The sequence below is a fragment of the Xiphias gladius genome, chromosome 5 (assembly GCF_016859285.1).
Source record: "Xiphias gladius isolate SHS-SW01 ecotype Sanya breed wild chromosome 5, ASM1685928v1, whole genome shotgun sequence".
Classification (NCBI taxonomy): Eukaryota; Metazoa; Chordata; class Actinopteri; order Istiophoriformes; family Xiphiidae; genus Xiphias; species Xiphias gladius.
In genome coordinates this window covers 6,571,105-6,596,672 of record NC_053404.1, presented here as the reverse complement: position 1 = coordinate 6,596,672, position 25,568 = coordinate 6,571,105, and the positions used below count along the sequence as shown (strand labels likewise).

The following is a 25,568-nucleotide window of genomic DNA, read 5'->3' as shown; positions in this document are numbered from 1 at the left end:
ATATGTGTGTAGTGTCATGGGGGAAAGAGGTGTGCCTGGACAGTACTGTGTTTGTACTGCAAACACAGTGTCATGTTTGCTGGTCTATCTGTATCCCACCTCCAGTCTCCTTCTCAGTAATTAGTGTTATGTCAGGCTGGTAAGTGGTATTAATGGAACAAAATTATTAAAGGTAGCTGACACTGTCTTTTTACTCTTATATTTTCCCTTTTGTTTCACCCTCTCCCATTTTTTTCCCAACATTCCCTTCTTTCTCCACTTACCTTTTTGTGCTCCTCCCATCATTCCTCCATTCATCCAATTTTTCATTTTCTCTCTTTTCTTTCTTCTGCTTGTCCAAAGAATATGTTAATTCATTTATTACTTTTACACTTCTAACAGCTCGCTGAATCCTACAGCAGCCTTTCTTCCTCCTCTTCATCCTCTCTCACTCTACACCCTCCAGTTTACCCCCACCTCTCAAACAGCTGTTCACACACGCACACACACACACACACACACACACACACACACACACTCCTGTTGTCTCATTAAAGGGGAGCATATACACTTTGTCTGAGCATGAATATCTAATTGGCTTGCTTCCCCAATTCATCCAATTAATCATGTTATATTGGGCTTTTTGTGGTAACTAATATGCTGGTCTCCATCAGGCCTATATATCCATTAGTACTAAAGCCAGAGATTTCATGTAGCAACAGTAGAAGTCCACTGGTTCTAATCTCCAGTTCTAGCCAAATAAGTTGAAAAAAATATGCAGACTAAATTCTTAAAACATTTCATGGGTTCAAAGTAGGGTTAGACATATCAATGTTCATGATGGTGCCGGGATGGATGTGATAAAGTTCGATTGCATATTTATGATTATAAATTAATTCATATGCATTTTCTTATGAGGGAGCCCCTAACTTGAACCACTGCAACATATCCAATTTTGAGACTGTCCTCCTGTAAAAAGTGACCCCATAGGTCATCTGTGCAAGCAGCTTATTATGACCCATAGTTACATTTTATTGTTAGATGACCTCTAGTGGCTGTAGTAATTATGACGGGAGCAAAGGAGGAAGTTAGGTGACTTAGTATATAGAAAGACAAAGTCCACGCCGGGAGGAACGGATGGATGGGTCGACAGAACAAAGGACCTTGACACGAGAGACTGCTTTTCGTTTCCTGTGTGAAACCGGTAGTCCTTTCTTTTATCAATGACTGTTCAACAACCGTAACCCCATCTTTATTAGTGTAATCATTATGACGAAGGTCCTCTCATCTTAAGGAAGCACCTATGTTAAGCCAAACCATGATTTTTTCCTAAACTTGACTAAGTAGTTTTTGTACCTACTGTTACCATGATGAGGAAGCTCCAGTACGCTCTTACAGGTAGTATAATTGTTACATTGAAGGTCTGGTACAATTGCTGCTGGTACGCGTCTATGGGTGGTATCTAAGGGTATGGAAAAATGACCTGCATGGCTGTTTATGTTGGCAGACTTGTTGCAGATTACAAGCATATACGCTGTGTATTATCTAAGAAGGTATTTCAAAGTCGTGAATTGTTTGACATGAAAATGATCAAAATGAAAGTCATCCATTGTCCAGATTCAGGTCACAGTGGCAGAAGGCTAAGCAAGACTGCCCATATGTCCTTCTCCATAGCCACATCCTACAGCTCTTCCTGGTGTTCCTACACTACAGTGAGTTTTGGGTCTACCTCAGGGTCTCCTCCCAGTTGGACGTGCCCAGAAAACAGTGTCTCTATGTGTGCCTAAGGCTCAGCCTAGACGCTCTGTAAAGAAAACTCATTTTGACTGCTTGTATCCTCAGTGTCATTCCTTGGTTTATGATAGGAAAATTCTAAAACAAACTCAGGAACACTGTCTGAAATTCACAAGAGTAGGTTGTTTATTCTTGCGGCAAGGGAACAAGTTACACACAGAGAGCCTGCAGCGCAAATGTTCAAAAATACAGAATTCACATGAGACTTTTATAATGCCAGATGGGTAGAGGCTTGCATTCTCACTGACATATATCACACACATGGTGAAGATAGTTCTTTGCTTATCATAAAGGAATAGACAAGTGAGATGGCCTTGAGGAGAGGAACAAGAGTGCCCTGTTCCTCTCTGGTATTCAAGTCCTCCCCTGGGCGCAGCCTCTGTTGTCATGAGATAGTTGTACAGACTCTCACACAACTAATAATACGAGGTCAATATGAGGTGATTAAACAGTCATGAGCATAAAGGGTAAGAATTTTTCCAACAGTTTACAACACAGCGCTCATGACCATCGATGAGAGTTGAAATTGACCGGTAAATCTAGAGCCTCACCTTGAGGCTGAGCTCCCTCTTCACCCCATTACTACTGATGTGGTGTCAATTTCTCTTCATTTAAAATAATATTTCAGGTATCGATGAAAGATGGTGTACAATACAGGAAGTCCAGTTTGAGTAACAGATCCATCAGTTTGAAGGTTTATCAGAGGAACAAAACGCTGCACAGACGTACATAATACACATGATCTTGCAACTCTGGCATTTTATCATGGCGGCGGTTATTTTTATCTTTTGCTCCAAAGGCAACTGGACTTGCTTGAGGTTCTTGAAGATGTTTCACTTCTCACCCAAAAAGTATCTTCAGTTCTGAAGTGCCAGAACTAAAGAAGCCCTAAGAGGTAAAACATCTTCAAGCACTCAGAAATAACTTGACCTGGATGACTGAGAATCTTCACAGACATTTGTTGCAAAGGTTGCAAGGTAAATTGAAACATGAAAAAACATGCGACCAGAGCACCGGATGGATGATGTAGCAAAAACTGAGCCAGGTTGAACGTTTTTTGGAAGGCAAAAATGTTCAACCTGGCGCATTCTGCATTGGGACCCTTCGGAGTGGCCTACTTAAAATGAATTAGAGGCATGCGTTTTTTCATACAGGTTTAAAGTCGGTCTTAAGTAAGCCTTACCTTTACTCATTAACAAGACCCAGAGATTCTTGAACTCTTTCACATCGGGCAATGTGTTTATACGTACCCAAAGGGAGGATTCCAATTGTTTTCAGGGAAAGTGCCATAGGCCGAGTAGTGGAATAATGATATATCTTGTACCTTTTCAAACAGAGTTAATTTAAAGGGAATATGAACAGCACAAAAAAAAAAATTTGATTGTTATTTAGAGAAAGAAAATGTGATCACAAAATAACAGGACAAGATATGTAGAGATCACTTTGGTATGCATGATGATCCATTGGGTTTTGTGCTCAAATTGACATTGCTGTAAGGAAGATATTTTTGACTTTCTACAAAACCTGTACATACCGTACACCAATCAGCCACAACATTTAAACCAGTTACCGTTTCTAATGTTGTGGCTGAATAATGTATATATATATATAGTATATACAGCCTGTCGCAGCCTGTTAGTTTTGTTATTCTTCCAACTTTTTAGCCTTCTTTGGTCATACTTCTTTAAATTTTTACCAGTAACTTATTTAACCTGCACCCTCACTTAATATGCTAGTAGAAAGATTTCTGGTCTGTTTTTTCACTGTGAAACGGCTTCGTTAACTACTTTTTTAAACGCCATCATTCAGCAAAGCTACCATTGTGCAGCAACTCCATGGTTGCATTGTTTACATCAGGGACCAGCTCATCATACTGAAGCCAGCCAGCATAGCGCCCCGAAACACAGACATCCCTGCAGATATTAAGAGGAAAACACACGGGGGATGCAGAAGAGGAACGTAGAGAAGGAAGAGAGCTGAGTCCAGACAACAGTGACTGATTAAAATGAATGTGTATCCCTTCTGTCATCATGAGTAACATGAGATCAGTAATGAGATGGACAACCTAGCAGCCCTAGTGGGGAATCGGAGGGATTTTCCATGAGTGTAGCATCACAGACTCATGACTGCTGGAAGATACTCTGGATCCCATCGTTACCATTGACAGCTTTCAGACGGTTCGGGCGGACAGGAAAGGGAAAGTTTCTGCAGCTCGGATATTGAACTGCTAACCGTGGGGATATGTCCACACTACATATCCAGAGAGTGCTCACACGCTGTCTTGGTTTACTTCCACCCCTCAATTAACCTGGCTACCACGTGTGACGTCATTCACTCTGTTGCCGCGAGACTCTAGACTCTGCACCCCAGTGCTTTCTTCATGTTCTCCAGGTTTTTCAGATGGACAAGACTCTCCTCACTTTCACTCAGTTGTGGACTACAGTACCAGAGGAGGCAGGACCCTGGGTCTGCTGTATGCTAATGTTAAGAGGCCTGGAGATTCTACCTCGCACATTAATGTTTTGCACATTTGTACATTTTTTTTTATTACCTTATTACTTCCTGTTGCAGTTGTAACAATTCAATTTCCCTTTGGTGATTATTAATTGCCTTTCTGATTACGTGTTATACGTGTGTGCGTGTGTGTGTATGTATGTATCAGGTAAGTAAAAGATTAACTGATTTCCAAATGATGAAGATGACAAATTTCTTTAATATTTTAAACAAGATTAATTTTTTATTTCCATCTTTTAGAGTTTCTAAATAACAGAAATGAAAATGAGACCTAAACAATAACTAAACAGTACTCATTAACACCTCCTGTTCTTTTGAGGTTTATCCACAGATTTTCCATGTTTAGGTCAGGGTACTGTGAGGGCCATGGCAAAACCTTCAGCTTGTGCTTCTTGAGGTAGTCCATTGTGGGTTTGGAGGTGTGTTTGGGATCATTATCCTGTTGTACAAGCCATCCTCTTTTCAACTTCAGCTTTTTTACAGGCAGTGTGATGTGTGCTCTCAGAATTTGTTGGCAAATAACTGAATCCATTCTTCCCTCTAACAATGAAATGTTACCCATGTCACTGGCTGCAACACAAGCCCAAAGCATGTTGAACAGTGCACCACCAATCTGGAGTTTGTTAAATCTTCCTGAAAGTCTTTTGTAGTCAGATGGGGGTTTTGACTTACCTTTCTAGCAATCCTACAAGCAGTTCTCTCAAAGTTTTCTCAAAAGTTTTGTTGTTCAAAACCTCAAATTGACCCCCACGGTTCCTGTTAACTGCCATTTCTTAAGTATATTATGAACTGAGGAAAAGGCTACCCAAAATCGCTTTGCTGTCTTCTTGTAGCCTTCTTAGGCTTTGTTGGCATCACTTATTTTAATTTTCAGAGCACAAAGCAGCTGCTTAGAGGAGCCCATGGCTGCCGATTGTTGGGACAAAGTTTGGGGAGTCAGAGTATTTATAAAGCTTCAAAATTTGCATCACTTGGCCTTTCCTAATGACGACTGTGAACAAGCCATAGCCCTAACAAGCTAATTACGCTCTGAGACCTTGGTAAAAGTTATCTGAGAGCTCAAATCTCTTGGGGTGCCCAAACTTTTGTAAGGATCTCCTTTCCTTTTTTTCGCGCTAAACTTGTACAAAAGCAAAAATTAACAATTATAATGTTGAAATGAATGTTTTACTTTTAACTTCATGCCTTTTGGAGATCAGAAATTTTGACCAGGGGTGTCCAAACCTTTTAAAACTTTTTCATGTCACTACAGAAATATATACATGTATATATACTGGTATTACACAATTCTGGATAGCTCTCGATTACGTTCCGTGGTGTACTTGAAGCTTTGCAGGGCAGAGTAGTGTTGTAGAAGTTCGCTGAAAAATGCTTGGTTCTGAATAAAAGTTAAAAGCAAAGACTGCTGGGGTAATGCTTATGGAATGGAACTTTTGATCTGCTCTGGTCATCCTACCACTGCCAGTCATTCTCCTAAGATGTACAGTGTGACATCTTAAGAAATGAAAGTGGAGGATGGGGCGTGAAGCCTGATAGCATGCTGCTGCTGGACTCAACATTCCCCGCTGTTATTGGGTGTGACAGACATGAGCATATAAGATCAGTCATTTCACCACCCATACGAATGAAAGCACTCCAAAGAGCAGTCACTTATGGCTGTATTATTACATACTGTAGGGGGAAAAAAAAACCTAAAATAGGCCTATGTCTGGTTTTATGATCATGGCTTTCTACTTGCGTCTCACTAATGGAATATAACCATCCAATATTGTTTGTGAAAGCCAATATTTAAATAGTGCACGTGTGCAATAAACCCAGCAGTGTGTGGAGTAATAGTAATAATAATTGCACCTCATTTATTCAGTGTCTCACTCTTTTTTGTCCATACATGTTCGCCTCTTTTATGTGTTATTTCTTCTGGGGAGAAAAAGCAAATTACTGAATTTAAAAGTTAGTAAAAGTTTCTCTTTTTTGTGCCAGAGCTTCATGTATGGCTGTTAATTTGCCGTGCAGGGAAACATTATGGGGCCATTAGAGGCTCTTAAATTGGATTCAAGCAGGAAAGTCATTATCGTCCACATAAGGAAGATTTCAATTGAGAGTGCTTCATCTAATATTTGTTATAACTACTTATTAAAGGGAAATGTTGGATCAGATTCTCAGGCAAAGATAATTCTCTGAAGCATTCCTGGATTAACTTTATCTCTCTTTAGTAACCATTGTTGATTCCTTCATATCTTATGTCGCTGTTGAAAATGTGCCCATATTTGTGTCCTTTAAGCAAAGAAAGCAGTGCAGCTCAATAATGCGTTAGGATTTATCATTCTATTTATTTCTCTGCAATACTGTGGGAAGAAATTCCTTGACTTAGAATCCAGTCTTTCAATTCTTCAGCTTCTAACTCATGTATTGCTTAAATAGGCTGGAGATGCATCGACTGCAAAGATCTCCGGTACATTAAGTTGAATAAGACCAGGACCTTAACCTTCAAATCTCACCAGGGGCAGCAATTGAAGGCCATTGCATATTGAATAGAATGTATTTTATGCAAAAAAGTACTATTTCATTGTTGTGTACATTTTTATTTGTGCTTAATTTTTTTCTCTGCCTCTCATCTTTCTCTCACTCCTACTCACAGATCACTATTGTTAACCATTTCTCATTGCTGTCTTGGCAAACAACCCATCTTTAAAGAAACAGATCATTGTTTTGGGAAATACATGTAAAACTTAAATAGCTATTTTATCCAGATTAGAAACTGGATATCAACTTCATGTCTTTGTGTTAACTACTGAGCTGGAGTCAGAATCTGGTTAGCCTAGCTTACAGTTAAGACTTGAAGCAGGGGAAAACAGTTAGCCTAACGTTGTATATTGTATATTGTCGGTGCGTTCCTTGGTTTGGGAAGAGAGTCCAGGAGATGAGTTATTTTTCAGTTTAACAATTTATTACAAACCACAGAATCAAATTGAACATGTACATGGACCTTTTCTATTCAGAAAACCACAGTCTGCAAGCAGTTAGCTGTAGTCAACTTCCTAGAAAAAAGGTGTTTGACTTAGCGCTACACAGGTTTTTCAAAGGGAATGTGCATCTATCTGATTGGTGAAGAACGTCGGGGAAGCGCTGTGGCTTAGCGCTCCCTTGGCTGGCGGATAAGTTGGTCCCTCCTTTCTTCCACAGGCTTCCAACAGTCACGAGAGACAGCGCCCTAAACAGGAAGAAACCCTGCACTCCCTCACGTATAGCTCGTTCTGAATGTCCTGTTTTTGTCTTATCCATCTGACATGACCCGGTATGGGTGTAGTGCAAAATATTGTTGTATATGATGTTTTTTCCGTATCTCTCTCTTTGCACAACAGAAAGAGTTCTTACATGAGTAATCAGATATTTATGTTTCTGGCATGGTGTCCATCAACTGTCCTCCTGAAGACATCGCCTACGGAATGGCCTATTTTCATAAGCCAATACCTTTCTACGTACATACAATAAACTCTGTGTCCAAACAGCATATATCTTTGGTATGCTCTTTATATTCGCGATTAATAAAAGCAGCTAGATCCAACAATATTGTTTGCTTTAGGAGGAGTTACATGCTGGAGCTATATCTTAATAACCAGCTGTTTATACATCTGTGGGGTGCAATGTATAGCTGGTGTGGTTTTGGTCTCTGTACAGGCACAATGATACTAAACAGGCAACCTCATTGTGATGACATGACCTGGGATACTGCAAACAAACACTGGACCTGACTGTTGCTCACTAACTCCCCCTAAAAACACAAACTTGGGTTTTCACATTGCTTTTTGGGTACGCATTAAAACAAAGCAAATTGAGCATTGATTCTTGAGCTATAGTAGTGTTGTAGGTGTATTTTTCAACTTTGGACAGAGCCAGGCTAGCTGTTATCCCCTGGTTCCAGTCTTTATGCTAAATTATGCTAACCACATCTTGAATCCAGTCAAGATTGATATTTGTCTCATCTCACTCTTGGGACCAAAAGCAAATTAGCATATTTACCAGATTTTTGAAGTAGTTCTTTAACAGAAATAATATTGAAACATTGTCCTGTCATAGATGGCTTATGATGTTCTTCTCTTGGTATACATTTTAACAGTATTGGGGTAATATGTTACAAAGTTATGCAAATACTATCATGTTACTATAATTCAGTAAGTGCAATGCAAAGTCAACTGTACTTGCTTGAAGTTCTTGAAGATGTTTCTCCTCTCATACAAAAGGCTTCTTCAGTTCTAACTGGCTAGTGGGGAGTTCCAGGTATTTATCTTCTGGTGAGATCAGCAACACTTGTGAGTCGCTGAGGTCACATGGGTCGTTGTACCTCCCGCTCATCATGTGAGGCGTTAGGATCACATCGGTCAAGGTGTGGATGGGTGCTAACACCTTGAGGGTTGTTAGGGTAACAAGTGAGTCGTTGAGGTCAAATGGGTCCCAGTGTTGATGGGTGTTCAGCCGTCTTGTAGGTGGTGTCTCAGATCACCTCCTCTGTTTAGTGACGGTTGTTCCAGATTGACAAAGATGGCTTCTTTCACTTCTCTTTCAAACCATCGGTCTTCTCTGTCCAAAATGTGTACATCACTGTCCTGAAAAGAGTGTCCTTTGTCCTTAAGATGCAGGTTGACTGCTGAGTCCTGACCTGAGGAACTGGCTCTCCTGTGTTGTGCCAAGCACTTATCTAGCAGTTGTTTAGTTTCCCCAATGTACAGGTCTGTGCATTCCTTGTTGTATTGGACTGCGTAAACTACGTTGTTCTGCTTGTACCTGGGTATTTTGTCCTTAGGGTGGACAGGTTTTTACCCCAGAGTGTTACTGGGCTTGAAATGCACAGGGATGTTATGTTTGTAGAAGATTCTACTGAGTTTTTCAGATAATCCAGCACTGTAGGGAATGAAAATGATGTTTTGTTTCGTGCAGTTTTCTTCTTTGTCTGTTCTGCATTTTTTAGTAGTTCTGACAAAGGCCCAGTTGGGGTAACCACAGGCTCTAAGTGCTTCCTTGATGCGTTTATGTTCCTTCTCTTTCCTCTCTGACCTTGTTGGAACATTCTGAGCCCGATGCTGTAGGGTTCTGATGACCCCCAGATTGTGCTCCAGTGGGTGATGAGAGTCAAACAGTAGGTATTGATCTGTGTGTGTGGGTTTCTGGTATACTTCATTGTTGAGGCTTCTGTCACTCTCGATGTGCAACACACATTCCAAGAAGGCTAGGCTATTTCCACTGACATCCTCACGAGTGAACTTGATGTTGCTGTCCACTGCATTGATGTGTTCAGTGAAGGATTCAACTTCATGGGTTTCGATTTTGATGCAGGTGTCATCCACATACCTAAACTAGTGGCTGGGGGCAGCTGCTGGAAAAGAGGTCAGGGCTCTGCTGTCTACCTCTTCCATGTAGAGATTAGCCACAATTGGTGACACCAGTGAGTTCACTCCCAAAACAGCTGAACACCCATCCACACCGGGACTCATGTGACCTAAACCAGGGGTCCCCAACTTTTTTTGAGCCACGGACCGGTTTAATGTAAACATTGTTTTCACGGACCGGCCTTCAAGGTGTGGCGGATAAATACAACAAAATAAAATGATACGACCAACACAAAACATGTGGTATTTTGTAAATATAATAATAAACGTGAATCCACTGTGTACTTGTATGTAACTTTATTAGCAGCGTCCTCCTGACATGCGCCAACAACATAACAAGAGTAACATCCTCTCTGGTCGCTATGGTAACACTTGAACATGCCTTCAAAATAAGATACGCCACAAAACAAATATGAAGTATACGAAAAATATAACTCAACATAACGCTAAATCAATGAGAGCCCTGAGCTTGTTTCTCTGCAACAAGACGGTCCCATCTAGGGGTAATGGGCGACAATGACACCCGAAGTTTGTTGCTTATGTCCAGTCTACTCCGTAATTTTGTTTTGGTTGCTGTGACTGCAGAAAAGCCCGCTTCACATAGTTATGATGTTGGGAATGGCAGCAGGGTTTTCAGTGCTGTTGTGGCAATCTCAGGGTATTCTGCCATGACTTTCATCCAGAATACCGGCAGAGTTGATGTCTCGAACAGACTTTTAAGGCTGTCATGTGTGATCCCCAGCAGCTGATCTTCTTCTTGCACAGACATGCTCGATTCACCTGGTTTATTGACAAATGGGTCGCGGATCCATTCCTTGTCAGTTTGTGGGTCTTCTGTGGTTGAGAAGTAGCGCTCAAACCCTTTTAAAAGCAAAGCCAGGTGATCATGCAGCAGCTGGGAGAAGGACTGCTCCAGCTGAGTTTCTTCCAAAATCCCCGCCAATGTTTGAAACATGTCAAATATGCCTCTGTTCACGCGTCGTCTCCACAAATCCAGTTTGGCTTTAAATGCAGCTACTCTATCTGCCAACTTGAAGACAGTTGTCATTTTCCCCTGAAGGGACACATTGAGTTCATTGAGCAGGCTGAATATGTCGCACAAGTAAGCGAGTTTTGCGAGTCACTCCTTGTCACTGAAATGTGCTGCTAGTGGTGACTTCTTTTCTGAGAGAAATCTCTGCAGCGGCTCTCGTAACTCAAACACTCTGGCCAGCGATCTCCCTCGGGATAACCATCTGATCTCTGTGTGTAAGAAGGCATCTGTGCTCCGCGTTCATCTCATCATAAAGTTGCTCTTATAGGCACGAGTTAAGGGCGTGTGCTTTGATGTGGTTAATAACTTTAACATCATTCAATACGCTGTTAAATTCCGGTGGCATTTTTCGGCTAGCTAGCATTTCTCTGTGAATGACACAATGTGTAGATTCACATTCAGGTGCAACCTCCTTAATCCAAGCCGTTAAACCAGACAGCCGTCCGGTCGTTGCAGCAGCTTCGTCTGTGCAGATGCCGACACAAAAAGACCATTTAAGTTTTCCTGACACATAATCATTTAGCAACTTGAATAGTTCTGCGGCTGTGGTTTTGGTTGTCAACGATAGTGCACACAACATGTCCTCATGCACATTCTCCTGGTAAAGGTATCGATAGCACATAAACAAGTAGCATTGCCTTGTTGTCCACATCTGTAGACTCGTCAACCTGCAGTGCGTACCACGGTGACGTATTAATCCTCTCCAACAGCTGGGTCTCAATGTCCTCTGCTATGTCCTCAATGCGCTGAGAGACGCTGCTAGCCGACAGATGCACCTGTGCTATCTTTTTAGCCGCAGCCTCTCCGAAAAGTTCACAGCAAATGTCTTTAGTGGTGGGAAGGATCAGTTCTTCACCAATAGTGAATGTCTTTTTAGCCTTAGCAATACGGTTAGCCACCAAGTATGACGCTCTCAGTGCACTTGCATTTGTTGATGTGGAAGCCCTCAGTAACTGCTTCTGTCATTTTTGTTCCCGCTTTTTCCTTTCAAAATACTCCAAAGGTTTGTTTTTTAATGCAGGGTGCTTGGTCTCCAAGTGGCGAAGCAGTTTTGAGGGCTTCATTGCCTCGTTGGAGAGACAGGCGCCGCATATAATGCAGAGTTGGCTTGGTACGCGGGAATCTCCTTTCGTGATAAATCCATATTTTACGTACTTCTCTTGGTATTGTCTGTTAAATGCAGCTCTCTTCTTCTTAGTGGTCATAGGCTCTTCTTCTGTCTCCTTACTGGGCCTTTTCCCCTTTGTAAAGAAACTTTCCAACAACGTCTGTTTTTCACTCATTTTGCTAGCTTGTGGGTTTAATATTAGCGTTCCGTCACGTGATCGAGACAAGCATCTTGACATGCGTCAAGAGTGAGTGAAGAACAGACGGATGTAACGTAGAGAATTTTCAATTATCATTTAGATTATCATTTTTCAAAATAAAAGATTGTTCAGACTTGGAAAATAAATAAAACGGAAATAATGTAAGTTATTTATTCTTTCTGTGCGGCCCGTTACCAAACGACCCGCGGACCGGCCCGGGGGTTGGGGACTGGTGACCTAAACAACTCACATGATGGCAGGGTGGGTCAATGACTCACTTGTCACTCTAATGACCCTCAAAGTGTTAGCACCCATCCAAACCGTGACACCTTTCCACTCTTCCAACTGCTTGGATAATTGCATGAATAAACAGGTGTACAGGTTTTCATAATAGAGTCCTCATGAGTGTATTTAGCACCTATAGGATTCAACTACATATATAGTTAAGGTTAGGGAATGATTGGCATCATGGTTAAAAGTAACAAAAGTTTTGTTTGGAAAATTGAAAATGAACAGTAGTCTCTTGAGACAAAGTTGCACACTTTGTCAACCACTTTTACACCGTGACATAATCCCTGAGAGTAAGAGAGCTATTATGGTGTTACACTACTCCCACCTTTGCTACCAACAGACTATAGTAATAATCCACACAGCCACTGGAGGTGTTTGTCAGTTAAATGTCACCAACGATTGTGATTTGGTTTTGAACACACTGATCATTTGATGCTGTAATTTTTTGGGAAGACAGTCCTGAACAGACTATACTGACTGAGTCATGGAGAGCTAATGAGGCAATTCACTTCGTTGGTCTGTTTTAAAATTCTTGTGACTTTATTTGCTATTTGCGTATTCCTATCAGTTATACAATGGAAGAGACCCTGAAAATGTACACCATCTATAAGGCATTCCCTGTTTATTTACAGGAATATCAGTGTGAAGAATAAGAGATAGGGGATATTTTAAGGATTCTTTCAAGGATCCATACCGAGATTTACAAGGAAAAATGCATCACTGCAAAAGATTGCATCACTGTCTTTAAACAACCCCGGTAAACAACCCATTGAGTTTTCATTTCAAAAAAAGTCTGTTCCTGGACTGTATTGAGCTATGTGTTTTTGTCCCCTCTCTGCCACAGTGGGAGCATTACATCCATCTCTTATCTTTCTGTCATAACCAATGATGGAATGGCAGTGTCTGGTTCTGCATTGATATTCCTGATGCAGAGCCTGTGTTATGGTATAGGTTCAGGTCAGGGTAAGGTGTCTGTCACCCACACCCATTTAAGACATCCTTCTCTTCTTGTTTATCATGAATTGCTGCCTTGTTTTTCTGCTGCCCAGGCAAACAGCAAAGAGATGATAACTTATTCCCGATGTCACCAATACTGAATAGTGTCAAACCATGATTTACTTCCTGATGACGGTGTTGAGGAAACGGAGGGAGGGACTCTTTGATCCAGCAAACATGAGCTAATGTTACAACCAGTGCTTGTTTTCTTGTGGGAAGGAGAGGTGGAATGGCAGAATCTGGAGGGAGCAGGGGGCTGAGGGGGTGGTACAGTGACAAAAACACACTTGAAAGAGATGCTGTTCTGCATTTCCCTGTGGTACATCACTATCAGAGATGATCTGCACACAGCCAAGGGGCCGTCCTTCATGCTAAGAATCTGCCATTAGTTATCCCTGATGGCAGCTTCTTACCATCAGGCTACGTGTTTTTGAACTGCTCCATGCTGCACTTATTTGATCATCTGCAGATTTTGATTTCTGATCACCGTGTTGAATGACAATGATGTGTGTGTGCGCCTCACAATGCAGCTTAAAGAGATAATCAATGTACTGCTTCCTGTCAGAGGATTTGGGAGAGCTTTGCTTAGTTCTATGGTAACTGCTACAAAAATGACAATGTAAAACATGGTGCATGTGTTATATGTGGCTGTGTGCGTATGGGCATGTGTGTTGTACTCACTGCCTGGGACCCACACCAGCAACTGTCCTCTCTCTAATAGGATGAAAGATTGTGCAGACAATCTCAGGCGACTACACAGGTTCAGACTGGGCTTCAAGGAATCCTAGAAGAAGGACTTGAGAACGATTTAAAAAAATAAACGTACAAGAATCACACATACATTATTCTTAAAACGCTGACCTCTTAACAAGGTATGGTAAATCAAGTCATTTTCACCCACTGGCTTAAGAGTGGTGTCACTGCAAAAAGAGAAGCTGTAGCAAGCATAGCCCTATTTAAATCAACCATTGGGAATAATTTCACTGAGAGTGCAATTCCATAATAATATTTTCTTTGAGTCTGAACATTCTTTGATTTATTTAAAGGAAAACTACTTTAATAAACAGTAATTTACCATTTACATTTATGAACTTCTGTCTGCAGTCTTTGTATCACCCAAGAAATGATGGGAACTGTTTCAAAACTCCAGATGTTTAGTCCTAAGTAGTAAAAAAAAACCAAAAAAAAAACAAAAAAAAACATGAATATTAGCTCTATTAATTTTGCTCTATCAGTACATGTTTTGACAGAACTTAGGCTCAGAATGTTCCATCGACATGATTCTTACATCACTGAAACACTGACACTCTCTTCAGGGAAAAACAAACAAACAAACAAAAAAAAAAAAACAACAAAAAACCGCTCCTGAAACAGCGACAGGAATACTGGGCCTTCACCACCATGGTTACAATAGCAACATCAGTCTTCAATGGCAACATCATTTGTTTTGTCCACCCATCCGTCCACCCCAACCTCCCCCTAACATGGATTTTGTCACTCATACATGTCACCAAACTTCCTCCTTTGCTCTACAACCTAGAGGTTAACTAACAATAAAACGTAATTATGGGTAATAATAAGCTGCAGGCACAGACGACCTATGGGCTAATTTTTTACAGGAGGACAGTCTCATTCATAAGTAATTGGACAGATACACATGAAGTCAGACAAAATTACTTTTAATTATATATGTATTATAATATTTAATCATTGTATTTAATATTTTGTGGAAATTCCTTTGTAGCCAACTGCCTGAAGTCTTTGATGAATTGACATCACCAGGAACTTTATGTCTTCTCTTGTGATGCTCTCCCAGGCCTTCACTTCAGTTGTTCTTTGTTGTAGGGTCTCTCTGCCTTTAGTCTGGTTTTGAGCAAGTGGCATACATGCTCAATCAGATTGAGATAATACAACTTGGACGGTCAAGGATATTCCACCTCTTCACCCTCAAAAGATCTTTGGTCGCTTTGGTTGTAAACTGGACAGCAGCATTCTTGCTCATGTCACCAGCTCAGTTGGGCTCAGGTGATTACACTTTAGTGCACATGTACTCCTATTGTATGAGAAAATGATCTCAACTCAAAGGTCTACAAACTATCTTTTTTTTTTTTGAGCTTTCAACCATGCTGACTGTGAGAAATGGACAACAGCTATACCTGTTATCTTTACTGTAATTTATATAGTCCTGGTTGAAATTATTGCCACCTCTGAATTTTAAGTACATTATTTAAAATATATGCAGAAATAAATGAAAATTAACCAATTTTTATAATCAGAATATTTAATAAAATGTCCAAAGTTACTGAACAACAACAACAACAACAACAAAAAATGCTTTCATATAGTGAAATAAAAAATAGACATAAAATGTATGCTTGACAAAATTATTGGCACCCCTTTGATGACCTGAATAACCCAATGAATGATGCTTTTATTGCATAAAAAGGGGCTGATTGTTTCCAGTTTATTTTTCACAATTTCGAAGACAAGAGAGGTGTATGAGAGCATCAGTAATGCTATTATCAAAAAAACCTAACAATCCCAAAGGCTACAAGGCAATCAAAGATCTTTGAAATCCCTGTTTCAACAGTTTGTAATGTTATCAAGAAGTTTCACAGTCATAAGACTGTTAAGATGTTTCCAGGACGTGATGCTAAGCAGAATCTCAATGGCAGAAGTCTGCAAAGGTTGATGCGGATTGTGGAAAAAACACCACACAAGATATCTAAAGAGCTTCAGGCTGACCTCAAGCAATCTGGAGTGGTGGTTTCGGCCTGTACCATATGCCGCACACTAAACCAATTAGGGCCCCATGGGCGAAGGCCAAGGAGGAGACCACTATTGGAAGAAAGGCACAAAAAAGCAAGACTAATATTTGCAAAAACTTTCATAGATAAGCCACAGTCTTTCTGGGATAATGTTCTAAGGACAGATTAAACCGAGTAGAGTAGTGTGTCAGTTTGTTTATAGCCACAAAATGAAGCCCATAAGGAAAAGACCAGCCTACCTACAGTAAAACATGGTGGAGGTTCTATCATGCTGTGGGGCTGCTTTGCTGACTTTGGTAATGGAGGTATTGAATGTAACAAAGGAATGATGAAATCAGAAGATTACCAAGGCATTTTAGAGCGAAATGTATTACCCAGTGTCAGAAAATAGGTTTGGCATGAAGGTCTTGGATCTTTCAGCAGGACAATGACCCAAATAACACATTCAGTATCACAAAAGAATGGTTGAAAAAGGAAAAGATGGACTGTTTTAAACTGGCCAGCAATGAGTCCTGACATAAATCACATTTAAAACCTTGGAGAGAGCTGAAATCTGCCATTGCAGAAAGGACTACTGCAAATTTAAACAAGCTTGAATGCGTAGCAATGGAAGAGTGGCAGAAACTACCAGCAGACAGGTCCAAGAAGCTTAAAGATGGTTACAAGAAACGTTTAGAGACTGCCATTGTTGCCAAAGGTTCTGCAACCAAATTACTGAAGGGTGCCAATAATTTTGTCTGGGGTACATTTTGTGTTTGTATTTTTTCATTATTATGCAAGTTTTGTTTTTTTTATTTGATTAAAATATTTTCATTTTACAAAATTGGCTAATTAGCATTTATTTCTGAAGATACTGTAAATTCCGTACTTCAAATTCAGGGATTCCAATAATTTCAACCAGGACTGTAATTGAAATCTAAAAAGTTAATTTTTGTAAATTTTTGTACCAAAATAATAGTTGTAAAACAAAAATTGTAACAGTTGTAAATATAGGGCCTGTTTAACAAAAATGATGGCTGTTTAGATACAGATATACAGAGGTCTTAGACCTGATGCCTGAGGCCTCAGACTTGAGGTCTGATGTCTAATTTTATGACACCTTCGAATTGACAATATTTTTCCTGTGGCAGCAGTGCAATGCATAAAAGCATGCAGATACAGCTCAGGATATTCAGTTAATGTTCACATCAAACATCAGAATGGGAAAAAAATGATCCCTTGATTTGAGTATTTCAGAAATTGCTGATCCCTGGGGATTTTCACACACAACAGTCTCTAGAGTTTACTCAGAATTGTGCAAAAAAAGAAAAAAAACATCCAGTGAGCATCAGTTGTGCAGATGGAAATGCCTTTTTGATGAAAGAGATCAGAGGAGAATGGCCAGACTGGCTGAGGCTAACAGAAGGGCTACATTAACTTAGATAACCACTTTTTACAACTGTGGTGAGTAGAAAAGCGTCTCAGAATGCACAACACATCAAACCTTGAGGTGAATGGGCTATAACAGCAGAAGGCCGCGGGTTCCACTCCTGTCAGCCAAGAAGAGAAATCTGAGGCTGCAGTGGGCACAGGCTCAGGCTTGTGTCAACCATCCAGGCTGATGATGGTGGTGTATGGTATGGGGAATGTTTTCTTGGCACAATTTGAGCCCCTTAATAATAATCAATCATCTTTTGAATGCCACAGCTTATTTGAGTTTTGTTGTGGAGCATGTGCATCCTTTATGGCCACAATTTAGTTATCTACTAATTGCTACTTCCCACATTATAATGCACCATGTCACAATGCAAAATTCTTCTCAAACTGGTTTCATGAACATGATAATTTGTTCAGTGTACTTAATTGGCCTCCCCAGTCACAAGATCCGAATCCAACAGTAAACTTTTTGGATGTGATAGAGATTCACAGCATGAATGTGCAGCCGACAAATCTGCAGGAAATACGTGATGCAATCATGTCAACATGAACCAGAATCTCAAAGGAATTTTTTCAACATTTTATGGAATCCATGCCACGAAGAACTGAGGCTGTTTTGAGAGCAAAGGGAGGACCTGCCCAGTATTAGTATGGTAATCCTAATAAAGTGCTCAGTGCGTATAATCAAGACTGTCCTCCTGTAAAAAATGAGCCCTTAGGTCATCTGTGCAATCAGTTTATTACAACCCGTAGTTACATTTTATTGTTGGGTGACCTCTAGCAGCATAGTAATTATGACAGGGGCAAAGGAGGAACTTAGATGACATAGAGTAAAGAGTAATAAAGTCCCAGTGGGAGGAGGTTGGGTTGGATGGATGGATCTGAGGGAGAATATGGTCCATGACTAATGAAATTTCACAGTCCATGACAACATAATAACAAACAACACAATAGCATACAATAATTCAGATTGAGAAAGGCCTAGAGATAGACAGGGAAGACAAAGAAAAAACAAAAGGCCATGAGGGAAAGAGAAAGAAATGAAGTGAAAGAAAAGATATTCAGCTGAGAGGATGAAAGACAAAAAAAGGTGAAAGAAGGAAAGTGCGAGACAAAAAGAGAAAGGGGAGGAAAACAAAGAAAAAGGAAAAAGAAAGAAAGAAAGAAAGATCAGAGGAACATGGATAATTTCATTACTTACTGAAAGGGTAAAAAGGCACAATTACCAAAAGGCCTTGCAGTCCTGCCCATTTTAACTTTCTTTTTTTTCTTACTATATTAGTACATCTGCCTACCCCCAATCCTCTTCTTATTATCCAGCTCTATCAAGGTGGCAGCGCGTTCTTTTGTCCAGCCTGAATGTGAAAGGTCAGGCCACTGATCAAGCCGGTAATTAGACAGACCTGGAAAGAGGAACTAGATCACTGCATGTCACCCTTTTCAAATGAACAGCCAGGGAACCCGTGTCCCCTTCCTACTGAGCCGCAGATAAAGCCTGCACCTCCTTTCATTTAAGACGAAAACGAGAAGAGAACAGCGAGGTGGCTCGCCTTTCTTTCTGCCCTTAATCCACTGCTAGTGGCTTCTAAGCCTATTAGAGTCTGGGAACTTAAAGACAGAAGCTAAAAGAAGTGGGACCTCAGAGAGTGGAGATGAGGGTAGGCTTTTCATGTTGTTTGTGTGGTGGTGTCTGTACTTTCATCTTTTTCTTCATCTTTTATACACAGGGAGTGGGTGCAATAACGTAAACACCTGGGCAATAAAATGCAATAGAATACAATAGGCCGAGTTTGTGAGGTTTCTAACTTTCAGTTTGAGTCATAGGAGGCTTTGGTTGAACACTATTGTAAATCTGTGTTTGAAAAGCGCATTACACCTAAATAACCAACACCTGTATAATACAGTGTAATCTAGTATAATGGAGTGTAAGAACACCACAAGCTAAAAACCTTAATTTAACAGTTGAATCTCACTCTCTCCACAGAAACTGAACAAAGCTAACATCACAAAGCTAGTGGTTTTTGCAGGGCTTTTGTGTTGGATTGTATTAGATTTATCATACTAATATCATTAGATTTATCATACTGAAAACAGTTTGAATTCCACGGCAACATTGGCATTGGTGTGAGTGAGCTGTTTCATGTACTGGCGTGACAGTGATATATGATCCGGGAAACCCGGTTGGAAAAACAGGCTTGCATGCGCCTGCAATTATGTGATTCGCCAATTCCTTGCCAGATGACGTTACGCTACATTGCCACACAACACAGTGTTGTTTTGTGCAACCCCCTCTTGATGCCCCTCCAGTGCATCAGTGCACTTTCCCCCTTCAAATGAATTAGAGGGGTCATATTTTTAGATGCGAAGCATATGTCTGTATGAATGCCCTAACACATTTAAGCCCAATACTAGAGATGGCTCCATCAGGTTGAGTAAAGTAGAACAAATTTTTCAACAAGATATCACAACTCATAATGCAGTCTACCAAACAAGAGGAAATATTTCTAAGGGAACTGTATTGACACTTTGCTTTTCTACTGTAATGTATTATTGACTTTATAGCTCTATATGCTACATCACCTGACTTCGTCCTTTGCTCCTTTCGTGGTTTGGGTTAAAATCAGTTTAAAATCTTTTTTTTTTTTTTTATTTAACCCCAGCTCATCCCTGCAGTCTCTGCCTGATCATTCAGTCTACCTTGTGATACAAACGTTAAAGCCAAGTTCCAGTCTATTGTTCCTCATGTGTATTTGTATGCGTCTAACCCTGAGTTTCCCTGGGCTCCATACCTTCAGTCCGCCGTAGTTACTGGTCAAGTCCAGCTCCTTCCTCATTGCCACTTTCCTCAGCTCCTTCCTTTCTCGTTGCCTGTTTCCCGTTTGGATCACACCAGCTCCAGCTCCACTCCAGCTCTGCCACCAGCTCAGGACTGGCCTCCTGCTCTATGTGTAGATCATCGTCTCATCACGTGTCCAGCTGCGCAACAAACCCCAATCGCCAACTGGATCAGTCTATCCTGAAACACTCACTCATTCAATTCCCCCTGCTCCACCAGCGGAACTGCAACCCCTTAACCTTAAGGACTTTGGTGAACATTATCCTACCGTCTATCACACTATCTGCTATAAATCCTATTTAACCCTGCTCCTGCCTCCTTGTCTGTGTTCTGTATCTGATTTATCAAAGCTAAATCATTATAACAACATCACACACAGATGATATCAAATGGTGGATGGTAGGGTCAGGGTGTTTTTTTTTTTATTGTAGTCCCCTGTATGCCACTTTTCTGAGGATATTTTACATATGCATATTGTCCTTTTAGCTCCTTAGGAGCTGTGCTGTAAAGGTTGTAATGAAGTCAGAGTTGGCGTAGAATGAATTGTTGGATGCTTCAGAAGGGCCTATGCGCCACTGTGTAATGTCTGGTATGAAGTGGGTTTTACTCTTAATTGAAAGCTGCAGAGAAACCATGGGGGTTTGACAAAGAAAATCTCTCTGATGGCCTGGAGATTGCAGGAAGTATTACCATGTCTAAAGAATGGCCCCTGAATGAAGATTGGAATGGGATTATTTACTACCCCAAGAGACACGTTTGGACATAGGGATCCGTTTTGTTTTTTCGGCATGGTTCCAAATGGTATCGACATTGGCAGTTTAGGTAAGGTAAACCTCACTAATACTATCAGAAATCTTACAGGCTACATTAATAAAAATGCATGTCTTTAAAAACAATTTTGTGCATCCCACATGGTAGAGTAGTTGTTCTGCTTTTATTATCATTATTATTGTTATTATTATTATTCTTAAAAGCTAATTAGTGGACTATCTGGAAGTCTAGAAAATGTCGACTTGAGGCCCCTTGAAGACTTGATTAAAGGCTCCTTGTTAAGTTTTTAATCCTTTTTTAGCACTGGTATTTTACGAGTGGGTCTGGAGTTATCTTCCAGTCTAGCTAACACCTAGCTACTATTCAAGTTTAAATTCACAGATTTAAAGCTAAAAAAAGATATTTATGAATCAGACTTTACCAGCCCTTGCCATTCCCCACATGTCCAATAGGTGCCCTTGGACTTCTTCCGCCTTTAACTGACACTTGTCATGTATTTTATGGTGTTGTTGAACTGTACTGCATCCAAAAGTGTTTCAAGTTGCTGTTGTCGGTAAGAGCTGTGAAGACAGTAAAACTTTGTCTCACTTGTAGTTCATAAATATTCATTCATGTGTGTGCTAATTTATGGACAGTTGTTAGCTAATGCAAGCTAAACTGTTATTGTAACTTAACTGCTGAAATTAAGTTCTTCTGCTGCTGGTGTTTCTGGCTCTTACAATACAGCATCAAGTGAATTAACACCTCCTTCTGGACCAGAAAAGTACCAACCCTGATTTACATGTAGTTGAGAAAACAAATCCATTCAGAATTGCTGCAATAAATCCTACCTTCATGACGGTTATACTATTAAAGTTTTTATATGATTTTTTGCATACCATTTATCAATGAAGGTAAGCTTAATAACAGAAACACTTTTGGATGCAGTACAGTTCAACAACACCATAAAATACATTCTCCACAATGATCATAAAGTTGAATCAGCACATCTCTAAAACAGTTTCAACAAAAACTGAACATTCTAACCCTCATTAAGGTTGGATTTATTACAGGAATCTTGGATTAGAATGCATTAGTTTTAGCTAGGTGTACCTAGTAAACTGGCGACTGATTGTATATAGCTGTCATAAGATACTCTTCTGCAGGTTTGGATTTAAGGATTTGTTGCTCTGACAACAGATGCAGATAAACATTAATTAGCTTTGAAGAACTGAAAAATCCAAACTTTTTCAAATGATCAACAATTAAATCAAGCTCAGTTATTCGCTTACGAAGGATAGAATCCTGGTCCTTATAAACTATTAAAACCAACCTTCATAAACTATTGTTACCAACACACAAAATCAACTACTAGCTCAAAATTAATGGTCTCAACCATTTCAGTTAAATATGAATTATAATCTCTCTAGATCCAGGACATATTTTATGTTGACTGAGAGAGGCCTTGCGGTTAACCTTGGTCAAGATCAACATGTTTATGCCTCAGGTGGGGAAAATTCTTAAGCATTCCCCCCTCCTGACCAGATCACCAGCCCTACCAGACACAGATATCTGATTGGCTCTGGCCTGGCCCAGTATGAGCTTGGCGTACTTCCTGGCCTAACTAGACAATTGATGACATCACCATCTTTATGATAGAGAGGTGACCTGGAAAGTTTACATAAGTTACAATCCCACCACACTAAAAGCAGCAGGCTTGAGTGAACATATTACACTGGCTTAAATTTCTTTCCCCTCAAAACAACAAAATAAATCAGAAAAAGCAGGCGGACCTTTTATATTAAAGCTTTTGAATTATTGTAGACTTCAACTACCTTCCAGCCCCTCTCCAAAATTTACAGCGCTTTCGCTGACTTTGTTATATCATCTGCATTCATTTAATCAAATAGTGTTGCAATTTTGAAAAGAATGATTGATCTACCTCCCTCCAGTTTCACCCAGATCAGTGACTTTGGACTGAACATGTTTGATTTGATTCTTTTCTTTTTGATTCTAAACTCTGATGCTGGCTTGGCTTATGTTTGGCTGTTTAATGCAATTTGTAATTTCCTGTCTCCTCTACCTTCAGGCTGCAACTGTCCACTTCAAAAGCCTGTCTCCTCATTACTACTGATCATCACCTGTTCTCTCGCAGGACAGATTATTGCCCTGGCCCTACTCTTTAGATGATTATGGTCCAACTGAATGGCTGTATTATTGTTTTTGTGGTGGTGGTGAGCAATCTCCATTGAAAGGCCAGTGTTGGGACGATCAATACGGAGGGAGCTCACTTGAAGGTCAGACGGTCTAATGAGAATGCTGTAATTGCAAATATTCATCTTTTGAATGCTTGCCTCTAGGATCAGGTTATCATTTATGCTAGCACCTAGACATGAAGCTTCCAAACACTTGAATTACGCATGTAAGGAAGTTTACCATCAGAACTCCCCTCACATTTACTAATTATGAAATTCAAAAAGTCATGATTGGAAATAACAGGATTCAGGACAGGAAATAAACTGGTGAGCATGAGGCAACGTACATCCTGATGCAGTATGCTTTGGATCATGAGCTATTCCTTACCTTCTTTATAATCTTCTCTTCCCATCATCTGGTACAAGTTAATCTTGGTTTCATCTGCAAAAAGAATTTTGTTCTAGAACTGGGCAGGCTTTTTAGATGTTTTCTGGCAAAGTCTTACATGTCCTTCTGTTCTTGAGTGTTACAAGTGGTTTTCACCTTGTAGAAAATTATCTACATTTATATTAATGTGGGCGTGTCTTCATTGTAGGTTTGGGCAATGATATGCCTGCCTCCTCAAGAGTGTTCTTAACCTGGCTAGATGTTGTGAAGAGATTTTTTCTTTACCCATGAAAGAATTCTGCGATCATCCACTTTGGTTGTGTTCTGCGGTCTTCCAGGCATTTTGGTGTTGCTGTGCTCACCAATGCATTCCTTCTTTTTAAGAAGGCACCAAATTATAGATTTGGCCACTCCTAAAGTTTCTGCTATCTTCCTAATAGGTTTGTTTTTCCAGCCTAATGATGGACTCCCTCACTTGCATCGACATCTCTTTGGACCGCATATTGAGATTTCCCGTGAACAGCTACCAAATGCAAATTCAACATTTGGAATCAACTCCAGATATTTATCTACTTAATTTTTAATCAGATAACAAGGAAACAGACCACACCTGGCCATGAAACTGATTGTTTGTCAATTGTCCAATTACTTTTGAGCTTCTGAAAATGAGGGACTATGTATCAAATTTTGATGGCTTCTTTTCAAATCCATTGTGGTAGTGTACAGAGCCAAAATTACAAAAATTGTGTCACTGTCCACATACTTATGTACCAAACAAAAAAAACAAAAAAACAATTTTGCAGCCTCTAAACATCTCTTGTAGCAATCTAGGAGCTTCTTGCATCTGTCTGCAGGTAGTTTCTGCCACTCTTCCATTAATCTGCGTTCAAGCTCTTAAGTTGGCAGGAGTCTCTCTCTTATGGCAGATTTCAGCTCTCTCCAAAGGTTTTCAATGGGATTTAAGTCAGGTCTCATTGCTGGCCAGTTTAAAACAGTCCATCTTTTGTTTTTCAACCATTCTTTTGTAGTGCTGGATGTGTGGTTTGGGTCGTTGTCCTGGTGAGAGACCTAAGACCCTCACCTCAAACCTATTTTCCAACACTAGGTAACACATTTTGCTCAAAAATGCCTTGGTAATCTTCTGATTTCATCACTGATTTGAAGTGTCCAATGCCTCCAGTACCAGAGGCAGCAAAGCAGCCCCACAGCATGATAGAACCTCTGTAATGTTTTACTGTAGGTAGGCTGTTCTTTTCCTTATGTACTTCATTTCATCACCTATACATAAACCGATGCGCTGCATTGCCAAAGAGCTCTAGTTCCATAGATCATTATTCCAGAAAGACTGTGGCTTATCTATGAAAGTTTTGCAAACGTTTTTTGTGCCTTCTTTCAACAGTGGAGTCCTCCTTGTCCTTCACCCATGGAGCCCTACTTGGTTTAGTGTGCGGCATATTGTACAGGCTGAAACCACCACTTCAGATTGCTCGAGGTCAGCCTGAAGCTCTTTAGATCTCTTGCATGGTATTTTTTCCACACTCTGAACCAACCTCTCGTTGAGCTTCTTCTTAGCACCACCTCCTGGAAGCCCCTTCTTATGCAATAAAACTATCATTCATTGGTTAATTCACGTCATGTGAACACTAAAAAATCACGCACAGGTAAGTCTAATTTGTATGTTTTAAGTTGTTTAAGAAACTAAATTAAATTCATGAAAAGGGTGCCAATAATTGTGCCGAGCATACATTTATGTCTATATTCTTTATATCAGTATATCAAAACATTTTTGTTGTTGTTCAGTAACTTTGGATATTTATTAAATATTCTGATTATACAAAACTAGTTAATTTGCATATATATTTCTGGAGATATTCTAAATTCTGTACTTAAAATTCAGGGATGCCAATAATTTCAACC

At 40.1% G+C, this 25,568-nt stretch overlaps 1 long non-coding RNA gene across 1 annotated transcript in view; it reads right to left on the bottom strand.

The window, feature by feature from the left end:
• Positions 1-8,950: 8,950 nt before the first annotated feature.
• Positions 8,951-25,568, bottom strand: part of LOC120789607 — an 18,472-nt gene continuing 1,854 nt past the window's right edge. The window contains exons 2-4 of the long non-coding RNA XR_005707424.1: positions 20,272-20,458; positions 13,980-14,094; positions 8,951-13,554 (exon numbers count right to left, since the gene is read on the bottom strand). This is a non-coding gene — a long non-coding RNA (uncharacterized LOC120789607). The remainder of the gene's footprint in view (positions 13,555-13,979; positions 14,095-20,271; positions 20,459-25,568) is intronic.